At 37.1% G+C, this 25,137-nt stretch overlaps 1 long non-coding RNA gene across 4 annotated transcripts in view; it reads right to left on the bottom strand.

The window, feature by feature from the left end:
• LOC111556637 overlaps window positions 1–21,518 on the bottom strand; it is a 44,112-nt gene extending 22,594 nt beyond the window's left edge. For 2 of the 4 annotated variants that reach the window (XR_006586477.1, XR_006586478.1), the window contains exons 1-4: window positions 16,916–21,518; window positions 13,324–13,443; window positions 8,898–8,969; window positions 1,842–2,081 (exon numbers count right to left, since the gene is read on the bottom strand). This is a non-coding gene — a long non-coding RNA (uncharacterized LOC111556637). Of the gene's footprint in view, window positions 1–1,841; window positions 2,082–5,214; window positions 8,970–13,323; window positions 13,444–16,915 lie in introns of those variants that run through there. The other 2 variants (XR_006586476.1, XR_006586475.1) reach the window with 2 other exon arrangements.
• Between the last annotated feature and the right edge of the window lie 3,619 nt (window positions 21,519–25,137).

Genomic DNA, 25,137 nt, shown 5'->3' with positions numbered 1-25,137 from the left:
AATATTGAGCGACACAAAGAAATTATCTTCATGTATTATTAGATTAAAACAAAACCAGTAAATACAAATTTTATTTTTTTAGACATATGTATATCCACAGACACAGACATATACTCAGAGCACCCATATAGGTGAATCAAAAAAAATATGGACAGTTGTTTTCTCTGGGTAAAAAAATCTATGAGTGATTTGTACTACCTTGCTTTTGCTTTTCTAATGTCTTCAAACTATAATAAATTTGAATTATTTCCATAGTTAGAAAAAAATCATACTTTTAAAAAAGGCAGAGAAATGATTGAATTCAGACAAAATTTCCAAATTCAAGGAAAACCATAACCCTTGATATGCTTATGGAATAGAAATGCATTCTTGCTTTGCTTTCTTGGTATTCATGTTTAAAATAACACTTCCTGACCAAGACTGGTTGCTGATCTCATGGAAGTAGGAAGCAAAAGGCAATTCTATAAAATTAGGGATTTTAATAAGTTAGTTTTAATTGATCAGTGAATCAACCATATAAATCTCTAAGAGTACAGTTAGCATGGAGAGGGTTTTAGCCAACAGATGGATAGATAGGTTAGATAGATGATGATGGTGATGAAGATGGAAGATAGATAGATGATAGATGATGATGATGATGATGATGATGATGATAGACAGACAGATATTCAACAATACATTTATCATGGACTTGACGAATACTAAATTCATTTTTTAAGTTTATGTATTTTGAGAGAGAGAGTGGAGTGTGTGTGTGTGTGTGTGTGTGTGTGTGTGCATAAGCAGGGGAGGAGTAGAGAGAGAGGGAGGGATAAAATCCCAAGTAGGCTCCACTCTCTGTATCAGATGCGGTGCTGTCTCACAGACTGCGAGATCACGACCTGAGCCCAAACTAAGAGTCTAACACTCAACCAACTCAGCTACCCAGGCACCCCAGTAAATTATTTTTTAAGCCTCATCTCCTCCATGGAAGCAGTGGTACATTCACCTCAGTTGAGATTTTTCTTGTCAGTAAAAGGGCAATAAAAATAGCCAAGGAAATGAGTGAATGAATACTAATACACACAGAGAAAATATAAAAGCATTTAAATGGTTCCTGATAGAAATTTGTGTTTTGGGTTTAAGGAGATAAACATCATTCTCTTTTACTATTTGCTATTTTAGTGACTACTTACCTAAAAACTAATCTTGATTGAATATCTATTAGAAAAATATCAGGTGTTCAGTTAAGTGTTTTAGTAATAATAATTATTATAATTATATACATATATAATAGTAAGTATTATTATTATGTTATTGTTATTACTATTTTATTATTATTATTACTGCTACCAGTTGCGTATAAAATATGTAATTATATATATATGCATTTAATGATATTATCATTGCTATTATTACTGCTACTACTTTTACCATTTGTAAATATTTACAATATGCCAGGTATTTTGATAAGCACTTAATCAATACCATCTTATTTAGTTTTCTCAAGTTTCCTATAAGGTAGGTGTTATTATTTTCAGAAGAGGAAACAATCAGAGAGACTGAGTGACTTGCTGAATGTCACACAGTAAGTATCTGAAGCAGTGTTCAAATAAAGGTATTCGTGACTCCCAGATCTGTTCTATTTCCACCATCCTAAACTACTGATTTTCACATGGCACAGTGTTTTGGAGTGGTCTTGGATATACTGAAACTGGACGCTTAAGTTCCTTAAGCCCAAGAATAGGAGGATTATTTACAGAAATGAGTTACCGAGAACTCTATCAACATTGAACCAACAAAAGAATTAAACAAAGGGAAAGATGGGATGGGAAATATAATCAGACTCTACTCTTACTTACCAGATCCACAGGAGCTAGACAGGGGTAGTGGTTTTTGTAATCATTCCGGAGTCCAGCACTGGTAACATAGCACTATTTAGGCATAAACTGTTTTGAGAAGTCAGAAGTCTCTTAAAGAGATAGCTGTGGATAATCCTTTTTGTCCAAAGCAGTGAATGAAAGTAAACATCGTTGTTGAGAGAAAAACTATGAAAGCAGTTAGAATTCACCAATTCCAGTTGTAATTTTTCTTTTTATTATCTGCATAAAACAGGAAAATCACTAAATTAATAGTTAGAAAACTAGAATATTAGGACCAGTCCTATATATTACTGCAACCCCCTTCGTCTTCATATTCCTCCCTTCTCAAGTGGTAGTATGTGCACCTATTCTATTTACTTTACAGAATTTTTACAAGCTTCCAGTGACATCCTGAGCTTGGAAACATTTTAAAGAGTATTAAACATTGTGGGATAGGGACACCTGGGTGGCTCAGTCAATTAAGCGTCTGACATGGGCTCAGGTCATGATCTTGAGGTTCATGAGTTCGAGCCCCATGTCAGGTTCTCTGCTGACAGCTCAGAGCCTGGAGCCTGCTTAGGATTCTGTGTCTCCCTCTCTCTCTCTCTGCCCCTCCCCCACTCACGCTCTGTCTCTGTCTCAAAAATAAATAAACACTAAAAAAAAATTAAAAATCATGGGATATATGTCATTTTGGGAGACATTTTTTATTACAAATAATTTCTTCAGTAGGGGTCAGCTTTTCAAATAACTTATACTTGAGTGTTCCTTTTCTTATTACAAAAATAATATATCTTCAAGGTCCAAATTATGAAGGTTTCAGGAAAAATAATTTAAAGTCCCCTATGTAGTGGCAGGCTGGAGCTGCAATGTACCAATTTGTGAAAGTCAACTTGGTGCATCTCTTCCCAATTACATATTCACTGATATTGTTCTGGTAGCTTGAAATCAACCATAGTAAAATTATTTACACCATGGAAATTGATCAATGTTACAAAGCAGGGCTTTATTTTCTGTACAATTATTAAAGATTTATCTGCATACCACTGCCCATAATCCTAGGGCTTTGTCAATTTGGTGAATCTTAAATCAGATTGCTATCCTAGTAGTAAGTGAAAAAGTGAGAGAGATTCAAAAGAAAAACCAGATAGTCTACCTTCAACCTTTAATGTGTCATCATCCAACAGAAAAGGAAAAGACTATCTGAATAAACAATGAGAAAACTTGCTTTATGAGCCCTTGAAGGCCTGCATTGGCTTGGTCCTTTGCATTAGTTGGGCATATGAAAGTGTTACACAACCTGTGTGGTTTCCATTTCCCTTCCTTCCTTCCTCCCTCCCTTCCTTCCTTCCTTCCTCCCTCCCCACCCCCACTTTTTTCTCTTTCTTTCTTTCTTTCTTTCTTTCTTTCTTTCTTTCTTTCCTCCTCCCATCCTTCCTTGCTCTCTCTCTAGCCCTCCCTTTCTTTCTCCCTACTTCCTTCCTTTCCTCCTTACTTCCTTTCTTGCAATATCTTCCCTTCTTTCTTAAAGAATTTTAACTACTATATGCCAACAGTTAGAGGGCTTTAAGAGGTTTTGCCTGTGCCCAAGTTGTTTCATTAGTGTCACATTCTTAATGAGAGCATTTCTGATCTTGGCATTGATGACCAAGAACTAGGGTTATTAGCTTTCCCTTAGACATTTGAGTTCCCTGTTCAAGTTCCCAATTATGTTTTGTTCCAAGACACTATTTCAGTGGCAAATAGGACCTGGAGTGCCACTCCAGCTTGCCTTTTATCCCCTTATTTTATGGAACTGTTTTCATAGCTGTCACCACCCCAGAACATCAGGAACTAATTTTCCAGGGATTTCAGAAGTTCAATGAGGACATTTGAAACATAAGACTTATTTTCTCCATACTTACCCATGTTCAGTCCATATACACAAAACTTTAAAATGATATTTTGTCCACCAGAGGGCACTCATATTGTTCCAAGTATAGAGCTAAGAATTATGGCGATTTGAAGAGAAATCTTAGAGTCAGAGAAATGAAATACCCCCAGGACTACTTAAGCCTTCACTAAATGCCAAACAGAAGAATAAAAGTACATTTTTAATTCCATTTTATTTACTCTCCTCTTACCCCCTCACGCCACCCCCACACACACACTCCCCTGCCCCCACGACAAAATTTTCTCAAGTGTGTTCGTTAATTCACAAAGAAGGGGGAAAAAAGAATAAGGGCTCAGGGTGAAAGTCTGTGTTCCATATTTTCAGAGTACCAGCTTTGCAAGAAGGTATATTTTTCTGTAAAATGTGGGAGTGTTCAAAGTGTGGAAGAATATCAAGAACTTGGCTTTCATAACATTACATCCTTGGTGTTTTAGGATGGTATGTCTCAAGTTGTTTTCCATCGTGGAGCTGATGACTGCATAATTCACATGAAAGGGCTCCTGCCCTTGTCTTGGAACTTTACACTTCTCAGGCACTAGAAAAAATAGAGGCCACCACAAGACTGCGGTCTAGTGTGTTGACAGCCTCAGCCACAAGTTATTCCAACTTCTCACAAAAGCAAAATAAACTTGTGATTTCTGAGACATGTTGTGTAGCTCATTAGTGGTTTCAACTAAGTGCTGTTTATTGATCATAAGTCTCTCTCTCTCCTCAATGCAAGTAGACTTTCACCTATGTCTCCATTTTTTCCAAACATTCCAGCACTATGAATCCACCAGTTAGACCCTAGTAATTGCTCAATTTAAGACACTAGATCTGAGGTTAGGATTCCACCTCACTCCAGCTATGTTTGAAATTCCAGCCATGTCAAACATTGGCTTCATCCATTTTGGTTTTTCTACAGGGGCATTTTTATGCACACCTTTCAAAATTAGACCGGTAAAAAGACCCATTAAATTATCTCTGCTTCAGAATTGTTCACCAAAGAAAAGTCTCAATTTCTTCTCAATTTTGAAGAGTTCTCAGTGAAGCCAGTTTAGAATGATCTAAAAATATGGCTATTTAATATATATAAAACATATACCAGAAATATTTCACAAAAAGAAGAAAAAATGAAATAATTTCAGTTTTTTTGTCCATTTGGAAAATTGATGGCAAAGTAATTATCACAGAATTGCTAAAGGAACATTCATAAGCTTGACCTTTATAGCATTGACCCAAAGTTGCCAGGTACTGTAAAGCTTTGAAAAAATTGGCCCTTTGCTACTGCCAAGACTGAAAGCAAAATTGGCCCTCTTTCCTTAATTCACATCTGGGTTCAGTTTGTTCTCAGTTAGAAGAGCTTAACCCATCTTGCTGACTTGGTCTCAGTTCAGATGGGAAAGCAACAACGCTATATGAAAGGCGCAGAAGTAGGTGAATATCCACTTAAGTCCTCCCTTGGGGGAAAAAGGTATTTTATTATCTTTGGATAGTCCTTATATAATTGCCTAGTATTAGAGAATCAGACGGTTTGTTGTTAAATGGTGTCTGTTGGGCTTAGATGGTCCATTTTTGAAGTATGCAGTTTACTGGTCAGAAGTCTTCAAAAACAACGTACATTATTACAAAGGCTTTAAACTGGGGTAGGACTAAGCTGAAGAGAATTAACTCCATTTCCAATGCATGAGATAAGATACAGAAAGAATTCCATAATTCAAGTTTAATATGATAAATACAATGGATATAAAAGTTATTATTTAACATAGGTAAAGAATGGGAAATAGCAACAAGATTAAGAAAAATGTAAAGGGGCCATGATTTACAACGAATTGGGTTTTTTTTGATAGTTTTTCTCATGAATGTGGCAATTACTTTGAGAATATGAAATTCTGTGGGTATGTCAACCTTAAGTTTGGAAAGATTTATTGAAGACAAGGAGGTATCATAAGACACATTGTAAGTTCACTGACTAGATGAAAAAAAGCTGAATGGGTCTCCATTTATTAAAAAACAGTAATGATAGTAAGAAGATAGTACTGCATCCATATCCATTGCCTATTTTTATCCTCCCAATGACCTAGCTGGCACCTACTCCCTTTTTCAGATGTCAGCCCAATTATCACTTCCTTGAGGAGACCTTCAAACACTTTGATTAGATAAAATACCCTTCTTCTATACCCCTCCAGTTCCATGATAAGCTTTCAAAGCCTCTCTCCTCACATAAGTTAGAAACATTGAGATTTTATATTTATTTTTGTATTTCTTTGATAAATATTTATTTTCCCGCTAAAATGTGAGCTCCTCAAAAACAGATTGTGGCTAGCTTTACTCTCCATTGAGTCACCAATATCTAATACAGTGCCTGGCATACAGGCATTCCTCAATGCCTGCTTGTTTCTTTATTGAATTAAGAATAAATGACCAGGTAAGGCAACCATGAAATTAATGCCATATTACAAAGTAGTTAGTAGACTCAGAAAATCCAGTTAGTTAACTCAAGATAACATGGTTATTTAGTAACAGAGCTAGGTGGGACTTAAAATCTCATCTGACTTTCTTCTCCCAATGTGTCTTATCAGAAAAAAAAAAAAAACATAAACCAAAACATAAATGGTTCAAATTAATACAACAAACTGTGTAAACTAACCAAATTTGTTTCCCAACCAGTGTAGTAAAATAAGTTCTCTCCTACTCTCATGACCATCAGCAATATTCTGGTGAATGATTATTTGCAAAACAGGGTTAAAAATAATTCAACAAAATGATTGTCATCAGAAAATCACATACATATTTTTTAAAGGAGAGGAGAAAAGAATTGTATTTCATAGAGAAAGTCTGAATCTGCTTAACCTAGGTATAAAAGAAGATACTTCCTAAAAATGGGCAGATCAATTAAGCAAGAATGAGGGTTTTCATTTTCTTTGATATTCTCTAACAATTACACACATTTAGTTTTCATCACTTATAGTTAGAGCATCTAACAGAGGAGAAAATCATTACCGAGAAAGGAGAATAAAATTGCATGAAGCCTGTGTCAGGAATTATATTAGTTTGTTTGAACTGTTGTAACAAATAATATAGACTGGGTGACTTAAACAGAAATTTATTTCTTCACAGTTCTGAAGGATAGAAGTCCAAGATTAAGGTGTCAGCAGAATTTGTTTCTTCTTAACCTTTTTGCTTGGCTTGCAGATGGTCATCTTCTCCCTGTGTCTTCACAATTTTTTTGTTTTTGTTTTTGTTTTTGTTTTTGTTTTTCCTCTGAGTGTATCTGTGTCAAAGACAGAGAGAACCTTGAAAGTAGCAAAACTGACTCATGTGTTAGGGAGTCTCAATGAGATTAACAGCTGACACTCATCAAAGCTATGAAGGCCAGAAGGCAATGGGATGACACATTCAAACTACTAAAGTAAAAAAAAAAAAAAATTAAATGAATTAGAAGGAAATTCTATGAGCAACTGTATGCCAAGAAAATTAGATAACCTAGATGAAATTGACAAATTCCTAGAAATTCACAAGCTACCAAAAATCCCCACCATAGCCTTTAAGCCCTTTATGTTCTTATCCTACCTAACAGCCTCATCTATCGTTATTCCCCTTTAATTTACTGTATCTGAGTTTCTCTGGCTCTCATTCAGTTCCTGGCACCACGGAGTATACAATGTTCTATAATTTTGACTTGTTGATTGTACCCTTTTATCTTTTAAGGACCCACTTAAATGCTATTTCCACAAAGACACTTTCTTGAGCCCCTTATAAGTAACTACTCATTACAATAATACTAACTGCTTTACCAAAGAAAATTTCTTTTGTAATCTAGTTTCCAATCAGTTCCATGTTCCAGTAACCATGTCCAAAGTTCTTTCTTAGACAAAATTCTCAAGGCTGATTTAGGTTTTTGCTTCCAGGTTCCCAGAACAATCTGTCTCAAATTAATAGCAGATACCTTGAGACCAGTTGAAATCAAAGACTTGGGTGGGAAGGTCACATACCTTTAATCTGATCTTTACTCCAAGGTTATGTGTAAATTAACCACTGTCATTCAAAACCTCTTTATATCTCATTTGTTATGGTTTAGGGTCTTGAAGTAGGATTTTTTTAGAGGACCTAAAATTTGAGATTTTCCATATTCCTTTATTGTATGAAAACTATCCAGTTATTTCTGGATTTATCTTTATTTTTCTAGTAATTTGAGTGAAAAATGGAAGTGAGAGCCAATTCACATGATCATTCTGAATCTTTCTAACTACATACCCTAGAACAGAGTTTCTCAACTTCAGCATCACTGACATTTTACAAAAGATAATTATTGTATTTCACTGATTTATCCTATACATTACTAGAAATTTAGCAGCATACCCTGGCCTCTACCCATTACATGTCTGTAACACCATCCTCATCCCCAGTTGTGACAAACACAAATGTCTCTAGGCATTGCCAAATGTCACCTGGGGTTCAAAATCACCCCAAGTTGAGAACTGAAACTACAGGCTCATTAGGTCCATCTTCTGCCTTCAGGTTATCACAAGCAATACCTTTACCAAACATTTGTTCAAATTTACAGCATAGGCCTCCATTTTTCCAATCTTAAACTCTTCTAGCTTCCTAATACATTACTGAGAAGTCAATGTCACCTATTTTAAATATTTGTCATGGATAGTATTGCATTTCAATTTCAGAATTTCTTTCCATATTAGGTATAGTAATTATAGCTTCAGAATAAACAAATACCAACATTTCTGTGGCTAAACCCAATATAAATTCACTTCTTACACATAACAGTCCAATTCTGGCATTTGGTGGGTGGCCTTCAATGCAGGGTTTCAGAAATCCAAGCTGCTTTCAATGTGTGGTTCTGCTGTTCTCAACACATAGCTTCAAGAATCACCATGCTCGTGTGTTTCCAGCCATAAGCAAACAGATTATGGAGCATTTATAAATGGGATTGTATGGGTTAGACTGAGATACAAAGAAATAAGTTTTATTGTCATCTCTAAGTGTCTGTTACTTTTACTCATTCTTGTGTTATCCTGTAACATCCTGTCATTGAGCCCCGTACTTTTTCTTCATGCTATTTATTACATCTATAATAAGGTAATTATTTGAGCAATATAAAACTATTGGTTTATTATCCATCTTACCTCACAGGCAGTATGCTCCATAAAGACCAGAACTACATCCACTTTGTTCAGTGTTTGTTTGGTCCCCAAAACCTAGAAGAATTTTTGGCATTTAATACTTTCTTAATAAATATTTGTTAAATAGATAAAGGAATGAATAAATGGATGAATGAATAAATGATATATATGACCCTTGATTTGGATATGGCCTAGAAAATCTTTATAAGACATTATTCTTTGCAAGACACAGATCCAGGTATTGGTCAACAAAAGAGAATGACTGGCTGACTTAGCAAAACAGAAGAATATTCTAATGATGGAGGGTGAGGCTGGGATGCAAGCAAGCAAAAATTAGAATTCAATGCAGTAGCCTAGAGCTTTCTTCCTGAATTCATTATCTCATGCTTACCCTGTTTAATTAGAGTACTAGCTGGTTCTGCTCTTCTTACTATGGTGAGGAGAAAAGGGGCTATGCAGTCTTCAGAGCCCAGCTTTTACTAATTGTATCGGTTCCTGAGGCACCTTCTGCCTACCTATGACAGTTGATGTTGTGTGTTAACTTGGCTCGGCCACACTACCTAGATATGTGATCAAACATGATTCTGGATAGTTCCATGACAGTGTTTTTGGATGAAATTAACATTTAAACTGGTGGACTTTATGGTGGGCAAAATGTTGCCCATAATGTGGGTGGGATTCTTCCAATCAGGTGAAGACCTAAATAAAACCAAAGACTGACTACTCCCAACAAAGAGGGAATTCTGCAGCAGACAGCCTTTGGACTTGAACTCTTTGGCTTTTCTTTGGGTCTCCAGCCTGCCAGACCAGCCTGCATATTTTGGACTGACCAGCCTCCATAATCATGTGAGCCAATTACTTAAGGTAAATCTCCCTCTAGATATAGATATGGATATGGATATGGATATGGATATGGATATGGATATGGATATGGATACAGATATGGATATGGATATATAGACGAGATATACAGATATAGAATAGATATAGGTATATGTTGTGTTTTTCTGGAGAGCCCTAATACACTACTCATGTACATACACTGATTCCAGACTTCACTCTAAGTAACAGCATTGCCCTTATACTTCACATGAATACCCACTTTCAAAGAGTTTGCATGGAGTTGTAATGTCTGAAGTGAAAAGAGATCTTTAAATCTTAATAATTAGGTTCCACTTACCTATTCCCAAGTGAAATAAATAAATATATCATTTTCATCTCTTTATCTCTTGTATATTAAGTTTTTTTAAAAAAAATAAAATTTTTAAGTGTGTTAAAGAAATGAATGAATAAATTAATAGCTGAATATTTATCTGCTAAAAATGTAAGAATTCATCACAAACCATTCCTCTCACTGGCTCAAAGCAAGGGAAATCCTGGTGTAACCCCCAAACTACCACCTTTGTCTACTTTTCCACATTTCTGATTACTTTCAGTACACTGGGGTTGTAGAGGAGACTTCCAATGTGTCTTCTTAGAGAAAAACTCAGCCACTCAAAAACATAGGGACTGTGCTTTTTTTTTTCTCCTGTAATAACACTGTGGAGAGCCAAATGGTAAATAACACATGGTGTTTTCCAGCATGGACTGACCTGAGTTTAATTTCTAGCTCTGCCACTTATTAGTAATGTGACCATTCAAGCATTAACTTTCTCATCTCTAAAATGGGGATAGCAATAATACACACATTATAATATTGTAGTGTGAATTAAATGTGATCAAGCATATAGAGCATTTATCAAGGGTGCCTGGGTGGCTCAGTCAGTTAAACATCTGACTTTGACTCATGATCTCACTGCTTGTGAGTTCAAGTCCCAGCTTGGATTAGTTCAAGTCCTACATTGGGTGAGCACGAACCCTGTTTCAGGTGAGCATGAACCCAGCTTCAAGTGACCCCCCATTCTCTCTCTCTCTCTCTCTCTCTCTCTCTCTCTCTCCTCCCCCCCCCCCCATGCTCACTTGTGCCCCTCTCTCCCTCAAAAAAAAAGGGGGGGTCTTACTTGGCCATAGCAATAATTCAACAAACATAAACTATTAATAGCTGTTATTATGTCTGGAAAGGTGCCAAGATCATCATTCCAAACAATCTTTAATCAAAAGATAAACTAGGAATAAAAACTGCACTGAAATGACAAATCAGAAAAAATTGAAGAAGCTGAAGAACTTGAAAAATCAGGACCTGAGTGAAGCAGGCAAGTGGAAGATGGCCTAAATGAATTATGAAAACAGTACTTTTGTCTGAGGAACCTACATTTATCTCTAGAATGACTTTATTTGAGCAAACCAGTTTATCTAAAGAGACCAGAGCTAGATAGACAGTGACAGTATCCTAAACACTTACAAGAGGTAACTGGGATGGCTGGATTCAGAGAAATTATGTACTAATGTCAATTCCAAAGCCTACACATCTCAAGAAAAATGCTTCCTCCTGCCCATATTAAGACCCAGAACTTCCTTGCCTTGCATGCTTTCATTGTCTGATCAAATTATTAATGATACAACATTCATTTTACTGACTCATTATTACACACCTGTCCATAAGGGTACCATTGGAAAACAGATGAAATACTTAAACTGGGAAAATAAAAGCAATTTTAATTAAAGGATACTTGCCCAGGTTGTGGAGAGCAGAGAGCATATAGAGAAATCACATGGGATAATTCACTACCCCAAAGCAACTGACAGAGGATCACCATCACTATTCCCAGGCCTGAAGGGACAAAATGAGACAGTCATGGAGGGAACCTGGAGAGACAGAGAGAAGAGAGTAGAGGACAACTGACAGAGCTATGACCTTCACTTGAGAGAAACACCCAGCCTGAGGATGTTAAGGAAACTAGAGTGATAATACCAAAATAAAGACCTCATTCTACTCTGTCTCCTGCTAATGGTACAACCAAACCCAACCAGATCCAGAGGATAAGAGAGCCCAAGATCATCTCTGGGGTCCATAGAAGGGTGGAAAGGATAGAGAGTAAATCTGTAGGGGCCACAAACATCAAATATCCAGCACATTGCCCTATCTTCCTAAAACTCTGACACTGTTCCAGAAAGGACTAACTTCATATGGCTGTTCCAAGATAAAGCTAACAGTCTTCCTTAATAATCTCATCCACCTCACAAACCTGTACACACAACTCTTTCTCATCAGGGTGAAATTCTTTTACATCTGATACAATTTGGGCTTTTCTTTACTCAACTAGAGCACCAGTGGCTTCATGCCCCCAGACCTTGGGACAGGCTCTGACATGTCAGAATTGTCTGGATATGTCTATGTTAAGACCTCCATGCTGAGACCTCCATGATACAATAAAATATGGTAAGATGTACTTGGCATTGAAAAGTGACTGATAACAGTGGAATCTTCCTTTGATGAGTTAAGCATATCAAGAATATGTAGGGCCTCAGGTCAGGATTCTGAATGTCAATAGTCATTGCACAAAACTGAACAAAATATAATTCTGGTTTTATTTTATGGAGTTGATTATTTGCATCCTGGATAAATAGCACTTCACTGCATGCTCCATGTTAACAGCGTCTGACATTTGAAAAAAAAAAAAAAAAGTTTTTTTGATGGTTTTGTAAACCAGCCTTGAAATTCCTAGTTCTCAATACTGGCCAGAACCCAAAACGGAAACTGAGAACAAAGAAAATAAACTGTTTTTATAAGTCAGAAGGCAGCAGAATCAGAAATCATGAGCGAAGTTGGAAAACATTTTCAGACTGGTTTTACAACTCCTGTTAGCCTGGCTTATTGATATTACCACCCAAATTTACCTTGACTGAGCTTTGAAAACTTTTGAAGTTCATCTTCCTAAATGAATACAATTCTAAACTCCGTGAAGAATGTTAAGTGTTATTCCTCCCCAATATTAAACTGAATTGAAATTTTATACCATGTTGGAAATCCTAACATCAAGTTTAAAGAATCACATTGAAGCCATTAATTACCAGATACTACTCAAACCAAAGAAAAGACTCATATATAGAGATGAATAAAAGAACTCATGGGTGGCCTAACACTAAATTACTTACTTGGAACCATTATGGAGGCAATGTATCTTGGGTGGCAAGTCTAGCAGTAGACAATATGAAGATATTTTCAATCACATGTGCTCCATGTGCCTTTATAACTACTATTGGTCTCCCAAGGCCTTCACTCAGGCCTCCTGATCACCCAATTCTCTCCTAATTTAAACATTTCCAGGTAGGAAGACTTCCTTATCTGGCTAAATAAGAAAGCTTAAATATTCACTGTATTCCTTTCTAGATAGTATGCTAAAAACTGTTTGGTGTTTTAATTCCAATTTGTGGCTTTAAGGAGAATCAGCCATGATGGAAATGTCTGGACAAGGAAATAAGGGGAGTTTAGGTTTTTGTTTCAATCCTATCACTAATAGCAATTGTCACCTTGGCATTACCACTTTACCTTTCCAGGTCTCAGTTTCCTCTTCTGTAATATGTGGGTGTTGCATTATGTCAGTAACTTTCATGCTATTTTTCAGCCTTTGTTCAAATTATATCTTATGTGGAAGTTCAATATACAAAGCTGAAAAAGACACAGATATTCTGGTTTGAAGGAAAAGTGATTTCTTCCAGTTCTGTACACTTGACCATTACACTTCCCTGTATCTCTTAAATTCACTTGACATTCAGAGTATAATCTTTGGCCTGTATTTTCAGCTCACCATTCCTGAAGTTCTTATTAAAAGTAGACCTTTACAGAGGGGAGATGGGGAGAGGATGGGTGAAATAGGTGAAGAGGATTAAGAACACAATTATCTCTATGAGCACTGAGTAATATACAGAATTGTTGAATCACTACATTGTACACCTGAAACTAATATAACACTGTATGTTCACTATACTGTTATTACATTTTTTAAAAAAAAAATCAGAACTCTACAATGGTATTGTAATAGTGTTGTATGATGACAGGTGCTAGCTACCCTTGTGGTGAGCACAGCCTAGTGTATAAACTTGTAGAATCACTATGTTGTTCACCCGACACCAATGTAACATTGTGCATCAACTATACTGCAATTTAAAAATAAATTAAAACAAACAAATAAAAATCATCCAATTAATTTTGAATAGAAAACCAAAATAAGGCTGAACTCTGGGCCCCAACCCCATGATCAATTAAATTAGCCTATATAAATAGAAGTGGGGTTCAGGAATCATTCAACAAGCATCTTAGGTGAATCTCATGAACACAAAAATTTGAGCACAGCAAAGCACATTGAAAAGTACCAGGCTAGATACATCTGAAGTCTTTTCCTACTTCAACACTCTAACATTGGTTGTTAATATGTAAGTCTGACAAACCCTTTGAAGTCTGATGAAAGCAATAAATCTTCTCTTTGAGAAAAGTGCAAACACACACATTTACACACATGCACACACACATACACAAAGACACACACATGAAATTTGCCTAGAATTGTAGCAAGTTTAAATACCCAGTTATGTACCTCCCCAATGTCCATCCATGGACACTCTATGGGCCCGTAGTTAAAACCCCTATGATATCTATGATATAACAGTGATATTTTAGGGTGAATGTGGTTATTCGTTAGAGAAAGAGCCCTTCTGGGATTAAATAAAATTCTCTTGACTGCTGGATATTGCACTAAATTAAAGGCTTTTCCAATTTATGACCTGTAAACCAATTTTCAACTTGTTAAAAATATTTGATTCTCCTTCTTCTTTTTCTTCTTCTCCTTCCTTCTCCTTTTCCTCCTTCTTCTCCTCTCTTCCTTCCTTTTTTTTTTTTTTGGAAGGGGGGAAGGCCTTTCTTATTCACCAGGATAGTGTCATCCTGAATTTTCCTGAAATACTTACTTTGCTACAGGTATGAGAATGAAATTGCTAAACTTCTGCAAACCAGCTGACAACCATCTTCCCAAGATTCCGCTGTAAGGACTGTTCAGTTCCTAATTGGTTTGCTTCTCAAATTGTATGCATAGACATTCCTGCTGTGGAACAAGAGGGCCATGTCTTCCAACAGGAATTATGTGGCCACCTCATTGCTAGAAGCCCAGACATTCTTTTCAGGGGACCAAGGGTGAGCTTGGAATTCATTTTCAATCTGCCGAACAATAAAACTGTGGTGGCGCCAAGCACCCCTATAAAGGGCTGTTCCATAAATATTCATGGACCATGACAAGGAACAGGATGGTCTCTCCCCAAACGTCTGCCTCCATTTTTCACAGTGCCACCCAGATATGCCATGTGAAGTGGGAACTCCAACATACAATATGGGAGAAGCTCTGTACCACCTACAAGATTTCTTTGTGCTGTTTTTCCTCCTAAGCTTTCTCTTGCAATTTGAGTGACTTTGGCTTTCATTCTGCTGTTGGCCCGACAGCAAAAGCCCCTCTCCAAGTCCACTCCCCCACCTACGTATTCCCAGTCAATAGGGAACCACTTAACTACATGAACATTAACTAATTTGAAGTTTGCTTTTCATCCTGGCACTAATAGGAGAGGAGGAATGTGTTTGTGTTTGCAAGTTTTCCATATGGGTTAAGTAAAGATTGTTTGTTCAAGTTTGAAGCTTGGAAGAGAAAGAAAAAACAAGGCCCATGTCTCATCTTGTCCTTTGGAGGTAGGCAGAAGAGCCATTGTTCCCAGTGCAGCTGAAACCTGTGGGCTGAGAAACCACTGGAGTCTCTTCTCTGAGGTTTCTGAAAAAGTTCCCCACAGACTTATCATTGTCAGCAACCGTGGCGGGATGTTTTGTTTTGCCTTTCATTCCTTATTTATTGCTAAAACAAATGGCAATGACAGCTGAGAATGGAAAGAGTGGCAAGAAGGAGTGAAATATAGGAATAAGGCATTGATATAAACAAGAGAAGTTGCTAAAAAGGGAAAGGAGTCCCTTGTCCTCTAAAAGCTCAAAGTGCCTTTCATCATCCAGCAAGACTGGACCGAAAGCAAAATTATTTTTAAAGGTAAACGGGTAAGAAATGACTCATCCAGAATGCCAGGGCATACTCCCACCCACTCCCACAAAGAAAATGTTGCCTTTTAATTATTTGTAAGTAAAACAAGGCCCAGAACAATGGGGAAAACTATGTGTGAAGGTAAAAATTAGGATTATATAATATTAAAGCAGAAGCTAGAAGGATTCTCAAAATATAATCCCAACTTTCATAATCTCAAGGAAAACAAAATACTTTTGGAGCTAAGAGTTTCCCCCACTTCTTGGCTGGGCCAATGCCAAACTAAGGATGCTGTTATTGATCAGGGGCTTATAAGGGATTCTGGGATTTTGATCTTGGCTTATTTGTTTAGTGGGATATGCAGCATCTTTCATGTATTTCCTTACACTATAGTTTTCATAACAAGGCAGCAGTCTCTATTGTGAATTCAGAATATTTAATATTCAGTAATATTTAAAAAATGGCAATATAGAGATAAAAAGCTTCAATGTTTCCCCATCACCAGAACAATAGAATCCTTGGTCTTCAACATAGTCTACATGGGCCTCTGCAAGCTGACCCTTGCTATCGTCCGAGATCCAAGTCCTAATATTTTGCCTCTTGAACTTTATGTTACAACAGTTTCAGGAACTCTAATTTCCTCCAAATGACTATGCTATTTTAGGCCTCTATGGGTTTTTCCATGATATTCTATATCCATGGATGGCCCTCTCCCTCTACTCAATCTTTTGCCTTTCCCTAATCCTACCTGTCAGGTGTCATCACATCTACAAAGTTATTCTTAACACCCCAAACTATTCCCTAATGTGGAATTAGGCACCCGGGCATGGCATCCTCAAGAGAATTATCAAATTTATTGAAACAACTTATTTTTGTGTTTATCTCCTCTACTAAATCATGTGTTCCTCAAGGGCAAAGATGATGTCTTACTTAGTGTCCTCACTGCCAAGCAAATTATAGACACTTAATTGAATGTAATCAAACAAAGGAAGAGTAGTATAGAATAGAAGGGAAAACACGAAACTTAAAGTATAAAGACATTATAGGCAAGCCTGTCTTGCCTCCTTAACTTACCAGCTGAAGTAACATTATTGTTGATATCTTCTATCTTCACCAGTTGCCAGCACAGTTCCTTGGTAAGCTTTTGGCATGGTTTGTGTAGCCTAGTTCTACATGCCCAGTGCCCTCTGAGCTCCAGTTCTGAGTATCTGCATAGATTCTTGAATGTGAACAACTTCATTTTCCAACAGCTGACATCTAGGATGCACTGACCCAGGACCAGACAGTACCCATATCCCCCTCCCCTATCAGTCCATTATTCCCACCATGATTATTTAGATGACTGTCTTAAATTTGAATTTCCTGTAACGAGAATGAAAGAGAGATATATATATGGTGGTTTCACTTATTTGACTGAGTCTTATTTATTTCTCCTTTTTAAGAACCCAAAATCTTGCCTGAAACATAGGATACACTTGATGAATAGGAATTAATTACTTAAGTAAAACTTCAATGGTCCCTTTCAAGGCTATGATTAGATATTTTGTAGCAGAGACAGATAATTGTTTGCCAAAATGTGTGCTCCACCCTTCATAATGTCAAGTCATTGCTGGGAAGAGGCTTCTTAGCCAGAGACTACATTTCCCAGAACTGTTTACATCTATTGTGTCCATGTGACCAGTTTTTACCAATGAAATGTAAATAGAAGAAATGAATGTCTTCTCTGATTCAAGGCTTCAAAAAGTGTTTGTAAGTTCTCCATGCTCTTTTATTCCTGCTGGTTCAACGCAGAGGACAAATGGGCCTTAAAGGAAAGGCTGGAAAACTTCTCTGAAAAGGCATAGATAGTAAATATTTTATGTTTTGTTGCCATATTATCTCTGTTAGAACTACTCCACTCTGCCTTCATAGCACAAAAGCAGCCATGAGCAATACATAAGCATTTGAAGCTGTGTTCCAATGAAACTTTATTTACAAAAACAAGTGAAGAGTCCACAGAACATAATTTGCCAACCCCTGACTTAGACAATACCAGAACATGAGACAGAAAAAGCCTGAATCCCTAAATCCAACATGGAAAAACTCAGCAGCACAGACCAGGATCAAAAGTCTTCGCTCATTACAGGAATATAATAGCTAACTTCTATTTTGGTTAGTCTATTGAAATTTTAGAAGTTATTTATTAATTAAATAAGTTAGGAGGGCCTTCACTAATATGACTCTAGTACAAAATAAAGGAATTGAGAGTTAAATATTAAAATTAAAGAGCCACCAAAATGAGCTTAAGGCAGAGCCACAAGATTTTGTTTTACTCAACAGTTTCCTGATCCACCCTGGTTCCTAGAATCATTTATTCATTTTCATGCTTTTCTTCCTACCCTCCTGTCCTCTATCTCATACTTTAGCAGATGGCCAAATAAAACAGAAGTAAAACATGATGTATTTTACTCTATAAGCCTGCTTCAATACTGGCTACACTTAACTCTGTGCATACATATTATTTCTTTAAACTTAGTAGCAAGATGCCATAGATAACTTGGCTAAGGAAATGTGCCACACACAAATGCATTGCTGTCTTCTACGGCCAAAGCTCTAAAAAGTAAAAGGCCTGGTGCCCTCTTTTGTGTTAATGTCCATTAGAGGGCCCTAAAGCAATACAATTTGAACTAAATGTGCCCCAGAGAGTAGTAAAATTCTTGTTTAACTTCTAATTACAAAGCTATCTCAGCCTAGACATCAAAGATGTGTCCAAAGTTTGGGGGTGGGGGTGGTTAGGAAGGATGGAGACATGGTGGGGGAAGAGGAATGGAGTGGTTGACACATTTGCCAGGAACAAGTTCAAGACACAGGCTCACTTTAAATTCATAATCATTTCTGCCTTCTGACAATTAAAATTGTAAGTGTGTATATTTTAGCATGCTTTTAGTGGAAAGTAATAACAAATTCAAAATACAAATCAACCAGATTTAAACAACAAAAGGAATTTATTGTCTCATTGAAGTGCAAACAGTAGTATGGGGTTTAGGAATAGTTTGATCAGGGCTCTGGCTCTATTTCCTTAGAATTCACTTATCTCCGCCTTCCTATATTTGATAACTACATCCAAACACCTTCTGTTGTTGCACGGCCCCAGACCTTAAAGCTGTAGCTGTATATTATACCTTCCAAAATAAGAGAGGGATCCTATTCTTTCTCTAATCATAGATAAAATAATTCCATGTTCTGACTTGACTAACCTGGTTAGGTAAATGGCATGTGTTCATTGGCTTAGACCTGCAGTTATTGCTGGTCCCTGACAAAATTGCTATGCCAAAGGGGATGAAGGAATACTGATTGACTTTTGCTAATCAGGGCAAAATCAATTTGCATAATAACCATGTAACAGGAGAGGGGTGGAGCAGACCTTCCAAGGCAATCACAATGTCCAGAATACTAAGTCAAGTTCAGCATGTCTGGCCCCTTTCCTAGAGTCTCTCTGAAAATATGCTTCAGGTCTTCATTTATGTAGATTCCATGCTACCAGACCCTACCAACATACTCACCAGACCTCGTTTTTCCTGCCTTGTGAGTAAGAAATCATCCTTTTTCATTGCTGAGGGAATTGAGAATATTTGAATAAAATCATTCTCCTAAGATATTGCAGCTAATAAGCAGTACAACCAGGATACAGCCACAGCTCCACCTGATTCAGTTCCATGTTCTCATGCCCCACTATGATGTCTCCCACACTGATACAAAGATAAGCCAAAGTTATAAGATGTTATTACCCCAGCCTAGCCTACCATGTTAGGAAAGCTCCCATTTGAACAGTGGGCTCTGCTCTGCTTTCTTACATGTAATGTTTTCTATAAGTACAGAATCCACACTTTGAATCTGGAAAAAATACATTCTGGGTCCCTGTAATCATCTCAGTGTCTAAGTATAATCTGTGTATTGAATAAAAGGGTTTATGTGTGGATGTGAGGTGCACATGTACACCTGTTCTACTTCCTGATGATCTTAAAATCTTAACAATTCATGGCCTGCATGGTTCTCCTTAGTTGTGAAAAAACATAAATCTCTGGCACATGGCTAGTCTCCCTCCAGAAATTCTCCAGTATGTCCTATAAAATCATCATGGGGTTGTTACACAGCAATGATATCTTCCTGTCTAACTTGTCATTTCCAAGTTAGTAGCCAAACATACACACACTTAACACAGTCCTTGGAGAAGGTACCTTACACCTTTTCTTGTTCACTTCATTATCCTCAATGGTCTGGGCAGTTGCAAGATATATTCAGAGTATTCAAGTACTGTATATGGTTAAGTACAGAGGTGACCATGAGATCACCCTAAATTTGCTACTCAGCTTGCCTATGACCTCTCCAAGCCTCTATTTCTCTTATCTATAAAACTGGAATAATAATCATAATACACATTCCATGTTCTTGTCATGAACACAATGTCTGGCATATTGAAAACATTTAAAAAATATTCACTGCTGAATAAACTGTTTATTACTATTATAATAAACATTAATATTTACTTGTATTACCCTAATGATTATTAATTAGATTTATTATTTTACTCAAACGACCAAATTTATTCTATTTCCTTACTGTTGGATGTTAGTTGCATATAATTTCCATCTGCTTAATATATTACCTTTGGGAATCTAACCTTTAATTTAGATAAAGGTCTGTTTTCCTCTTTCATAGAAAAGGAAAATAAACAAACAGATACAAAATATATTTTTTAATATCTTGGCTATTTACTTTCTGATTTATGCTATCCAGCACTGTGCTTAAAGTTTTTCTTCCATTTCTTTTTTTGTTAGCTAAAGTAGCAGATCTTCTTACAATTTCCTTTAGTAATTACTTTTGGTACTTACCAGGTCTAAGAAACTAAGACACAGGCCCTATAAAGAAAATGTCATCTCTACACAGTCAATAGACCCAGGTTTCAATGGGCTTAACCTGAAGCTCTGGTCTTCCCAGAACTTCAGTGTTACATCCCAAGGGCCTTGGAGCTAATGAAACATGTTGCACTCCTAATATCTACTTAAGCAAATTGAATGTGGCCATCTAAGAAAATTACTCTGTTGTCATAGTAACTCTTTTACTACTTTAGGTCAAGAAGAATAGAAAAACAAAAAAAAAAAGAAGAAAGAAAGGAAGAAAGGAAAAACCTGGCAGCAAAGTTTACATCCTAAAATAAAGTTGTGGGAGGTATGAGGCAGAGGCAAAGATAAATGAGGGATTTAATTCAATATGGAGGAAAACACCTGAAATGCAATGAGCTCCCCATAATATGCTCTCACTCAGCATGCTTAGACATAAGGTTGGGGGTGTCTCAGCAATAGATTCACAGAATGCAAAATATGGAAGAGCTCTTAGGAAATCTAATCTGAGCCCCTGATTTTACAAATAAAGAAGCAGAAGCCCAGAGAGGTAAAACAATTCACACAAGTTAGCATACTAAGTTATTGGCCCACGCTGAAGCAGAAACAGGATCTCCTGATTTCCTGCCTAGGATTCTTTCATCATTCTATCCCTGGGATTTAAGGGCATAAAGAAACTATCCAAAAGACCTTTCAGAGTCTTTTATTTTTCAAAATTATTTATTAAAATTCAAGTTAGTTAACATACTGTGTAGTACTGGTTTCAGGAGTAAAACCCAGTGATTCATCACTTACGTATAACACCCAGGGCTCATCCCAACAAGTGCCCTCCTTAATGTCCATCATCTATTTGGCCCATCCCCCAACCCACCTCCCCTCCAGCAACCATCAGGTTTTTTTTTCTCTGTATTTAAGAGTCTCTTATGGTTTGTCTCCCTCTGTTTTCAACTTATTTTTCCTTCCCTTCACCTATGTTCATCTTTTATGTTTCTTAAATTCCATATATGAGTAAAATTATATGATATTTTTCTTTCTCTTCGAATCTTTTTAATATGTTTTTAAAAATTATAAAAGAGTCTTTTTGATATGTTTTTTAAAATGATAAAAGATTGACTCAGTGTAGAAGAGGAAGACAGATTAGTCTTAAACTGGTTCCAAGACTGGCCAGTTATTGAAAAGTTGGAAAGATTTCATTCATCATACATCAATTACACATTGACACTGTATTAGGTACTGTGCAGGCTTCTGGAGACCACAAATGATACAGTTAAATCAGTTAGGCTACTCACAGTTCTTGTAAAAGTAGAAAACCTTTATGTTTATGCTGAGTCAAGAGTCTGAAAATCTCAACTTCCCAGGTATTTATTCTCCATTTCACAAACCTTAGAACATATGGCAAAGTTATGGTACTAACAAGCAACAGACATGCCCTGATTTTAACTCTATGATGCTATCAATATCAAGAAACAGTAGAAATTGCAAAACAAATGCAAGAGAATCATTTTAATGTTATCAGCAATGAAAAGGTATATACTAGCTGGTTATAAAAAGAGGACCCAGGAAACTTAGCCAGTACAATAGCATGACTTAGTAACATGGAAATGATCCCTCTACAACATTTATAAGATGTGAATGTAAGTTAACATCACTGCACCATGTCCTTCTTAATCTAATACCAACCCATATGATTGGCCAGACCAAAAACAGGTGCTTTGCTCTTATCACTTAATGGCACCCCTTATCTTTCTGTTTGAACTTCTCCTCAACTAGGAGGAATTGCTGGATTCCAACTGACTGCAGAATAAAAAAGTCTTGGTAGACTATTCTCAGGCCAGCATTTTCCAAGACCAACAACAATTTGATGATTATTCAGACTTAAAGCCAGAAGGACTTGCAAGAGGGTGAGAGTGAGCCTATTTGTTGATGGTTATAAAATGAAGTGATCAAGGGATAAGGTAACCCCCCAGAGACATGGAAATATCAGTAAACACGAAGTGTAAGTATAGCTCTGCCATGGCAATCTATACTGGATTCCATTTCTGCAATCAGACTGTCACCTGGTCAAAAATAAACATTCCTTGGGTGGATGGATAGGTAAATAGCTAGAAAAGAATAAAGCCATAGTTATAAATATTAATAAATTCTAAACAGGGATAAATAATAGGTACATTCACATAGTCAGTCATTCATAGAACCAATATTTGTTGTGGAGCTACTACATACTATATTCTGTTCTAGGTGTTAGAGTTACAGCACACCCTTCTTCCCAGTAACTCTTTAAGAAACCCAAGAGCACACAAATAGCTAATGCACTGTCATTACTCAGTCACCTTTTTGTAAGCCAAGAACGTATTTTACTGACCACACCAACTGATATATGGATCCAACAAGACAGCAAAATTCAATTCAAGTTAGCAAATAATAAATTGAGCATGAACCATGTACTAGCAACCACCCATGATTTCCAGATGAATAAGACACCATTGCTACCCTCATGGAGCTTACTATTCTGTAAAGAAATTATATAAAGAAACAGCCAAGAAGGCAGAACCGCATGGAAGTTTACTTTGCATCTTGCATCCATGAAATACAGCCAGATCAACACTAAACCATCCTGCACACCTAGAAAACTGATTTGAGGATTAACACGACAATCTGCACAGCCTGAACCACAGAACTCAGCAGGTATGTGGCACAGAGAGGTGAACTGGGGGAGAGAGAAACCGCAGAGGGCAGGGAGATGTTTTTGTTTGCAGAGAGAAGACAGAGATGGAGGGAGAGTATGAGAAAAGCACCCACCCCCAAAAAGCGGCTGGAGAGAAGTAGAAAAGTGGAAACAGCCACAGGGACTGAAAGGGAGAAAGGAGAGGGTTTAAATTCCATTAAGACTCTATAAATAGGGGGAGCACATAGTCTGAAACTCCACAGCTTGATACCTGGCGGTGCTCTAGTGGGAAAAGCAAAATGCCAGGAGCAGAGTGAAGTTCGGAGGGTCCTCAGGCCACACAGAGAGAGGTGGTTCCCCTGCTGGTAGGACACTTGGTAGAAGCTGTGCAGCCACCCCACAGGCAAAGGCCCCAGTGGACCCCTGAGAACAACCACATTCGCTGGTGCTGGAACAGGGTCATTAAGGTGAAGCCTGCTGCCAGATGTGTGTTGTGATTTTCCATAATCCCTGAAATGCTGCTGTTACATGATCACGTGAACCTTTTCTGGGGCCAGCTAGTACCCAGCTGCAGTCACTGGGCACTGGCAGCAGCACGATCCTGCAAATGTTCACGTGTGCAGCCAGGACACAGCCATTGCTTTGTGAGACCCTTCTGCAGAGGGTCAGAATGGGTCAAACCCACAGTCCCTCAGAAGTGAGGATAGGGAAACACAGCCACATCTGAGATAAAACTCAGGAGGGAGGTGCTGCCTGGCAACCTGATAGCTTAGTCACGGACAGTGTAAAAGTGGGGACTGGAAGGAAGCCGGAGACAAAGGAAGGGTGTGGATTGCTGATCAGGAAGAACAGGGTTCCAATACTAGAGACTGGGTAGCTGGGTGAAGCCATTTTCATCCCTCCCGCCTATGAGCATACATGCCTACAAGCGCCACAACAATCCACCCCAGTGAGTCAAGCAGCCACCTAGTGGAGAACAGAGCTGTTACACTAAGCCCCGCCCAACTGGGCAAACTTCACTCTTCAGGAACACCACAAGTCTCTGCCTGCTTAGTTTACAGACTATAAACTACTTCAGAGTTCGACTTCTAGGGGAAAATGATGTAACTTCAATCGTATTTCAGTCTGTTCGCTGGTCCATATATTCAATTTTCTTTTTGTTTTTCTTTTTCATTCCTTTTTTTCTTGAATACAGAAAAAGAAAAATATTTTTATTTCCAATTATTATTAAAAATATTTTTCTTTAATTTTTTCTACTATATTACATTTTTGTAAATTTTTCAAATTCTAGTTTAATTCCATTATTTCATTTTATTATATTTCATTGTATTCATTTTTTCAAATTTTCAAAAGTTTTCCTTTCTTTGTTTTTCAACCCTTTTTTCTCTAATCTATCAAGCACCTGTCAACACCCAGACCTAAACACACCTAGGATCTATCATCATTTATTTGATTTTTTTTGCATGTGTGTTGTTTTTAATTTCTTAATTTAATTTTTTTTTACCTTATAGATTCCTTTTCTTCCTTCAAAATGACAAAACAAAGGAACTCACCACAAAAGAAAGAGCAGGAAGAAACGACAGCCAGAGACTTAATCAACACAGATACAAGCAAGATATCTAAACCAGAATTTAGAATCATGATAATAAGAATACTAGGTGGAATCTAAAATAGATTAGAATCTCTTTCTGTGAAGATAAAAGAAGTAAAAGCTAGTCAGGATGAAATCAAAAATGCTATAACTGAGCTGC

The sequence above is a fragment of the Felis catus genome, chromosome D1 (assembly GCF_018350175.1).
Source record: "Felis catus isolate Fca126 chromosome D1, F.catus_Fca126_mat1.0, whole genome shotgun sequence".
Taxonomy (NCBI): domain Eukaryota; kingdom Metazoa; phylum Chordata; class Mammalia; order Carnivora; family Felidae; genus Felis; species Felis catus.
This window is presented reverse-complemented; position numbering and strand designations above follow the sequence as displayed.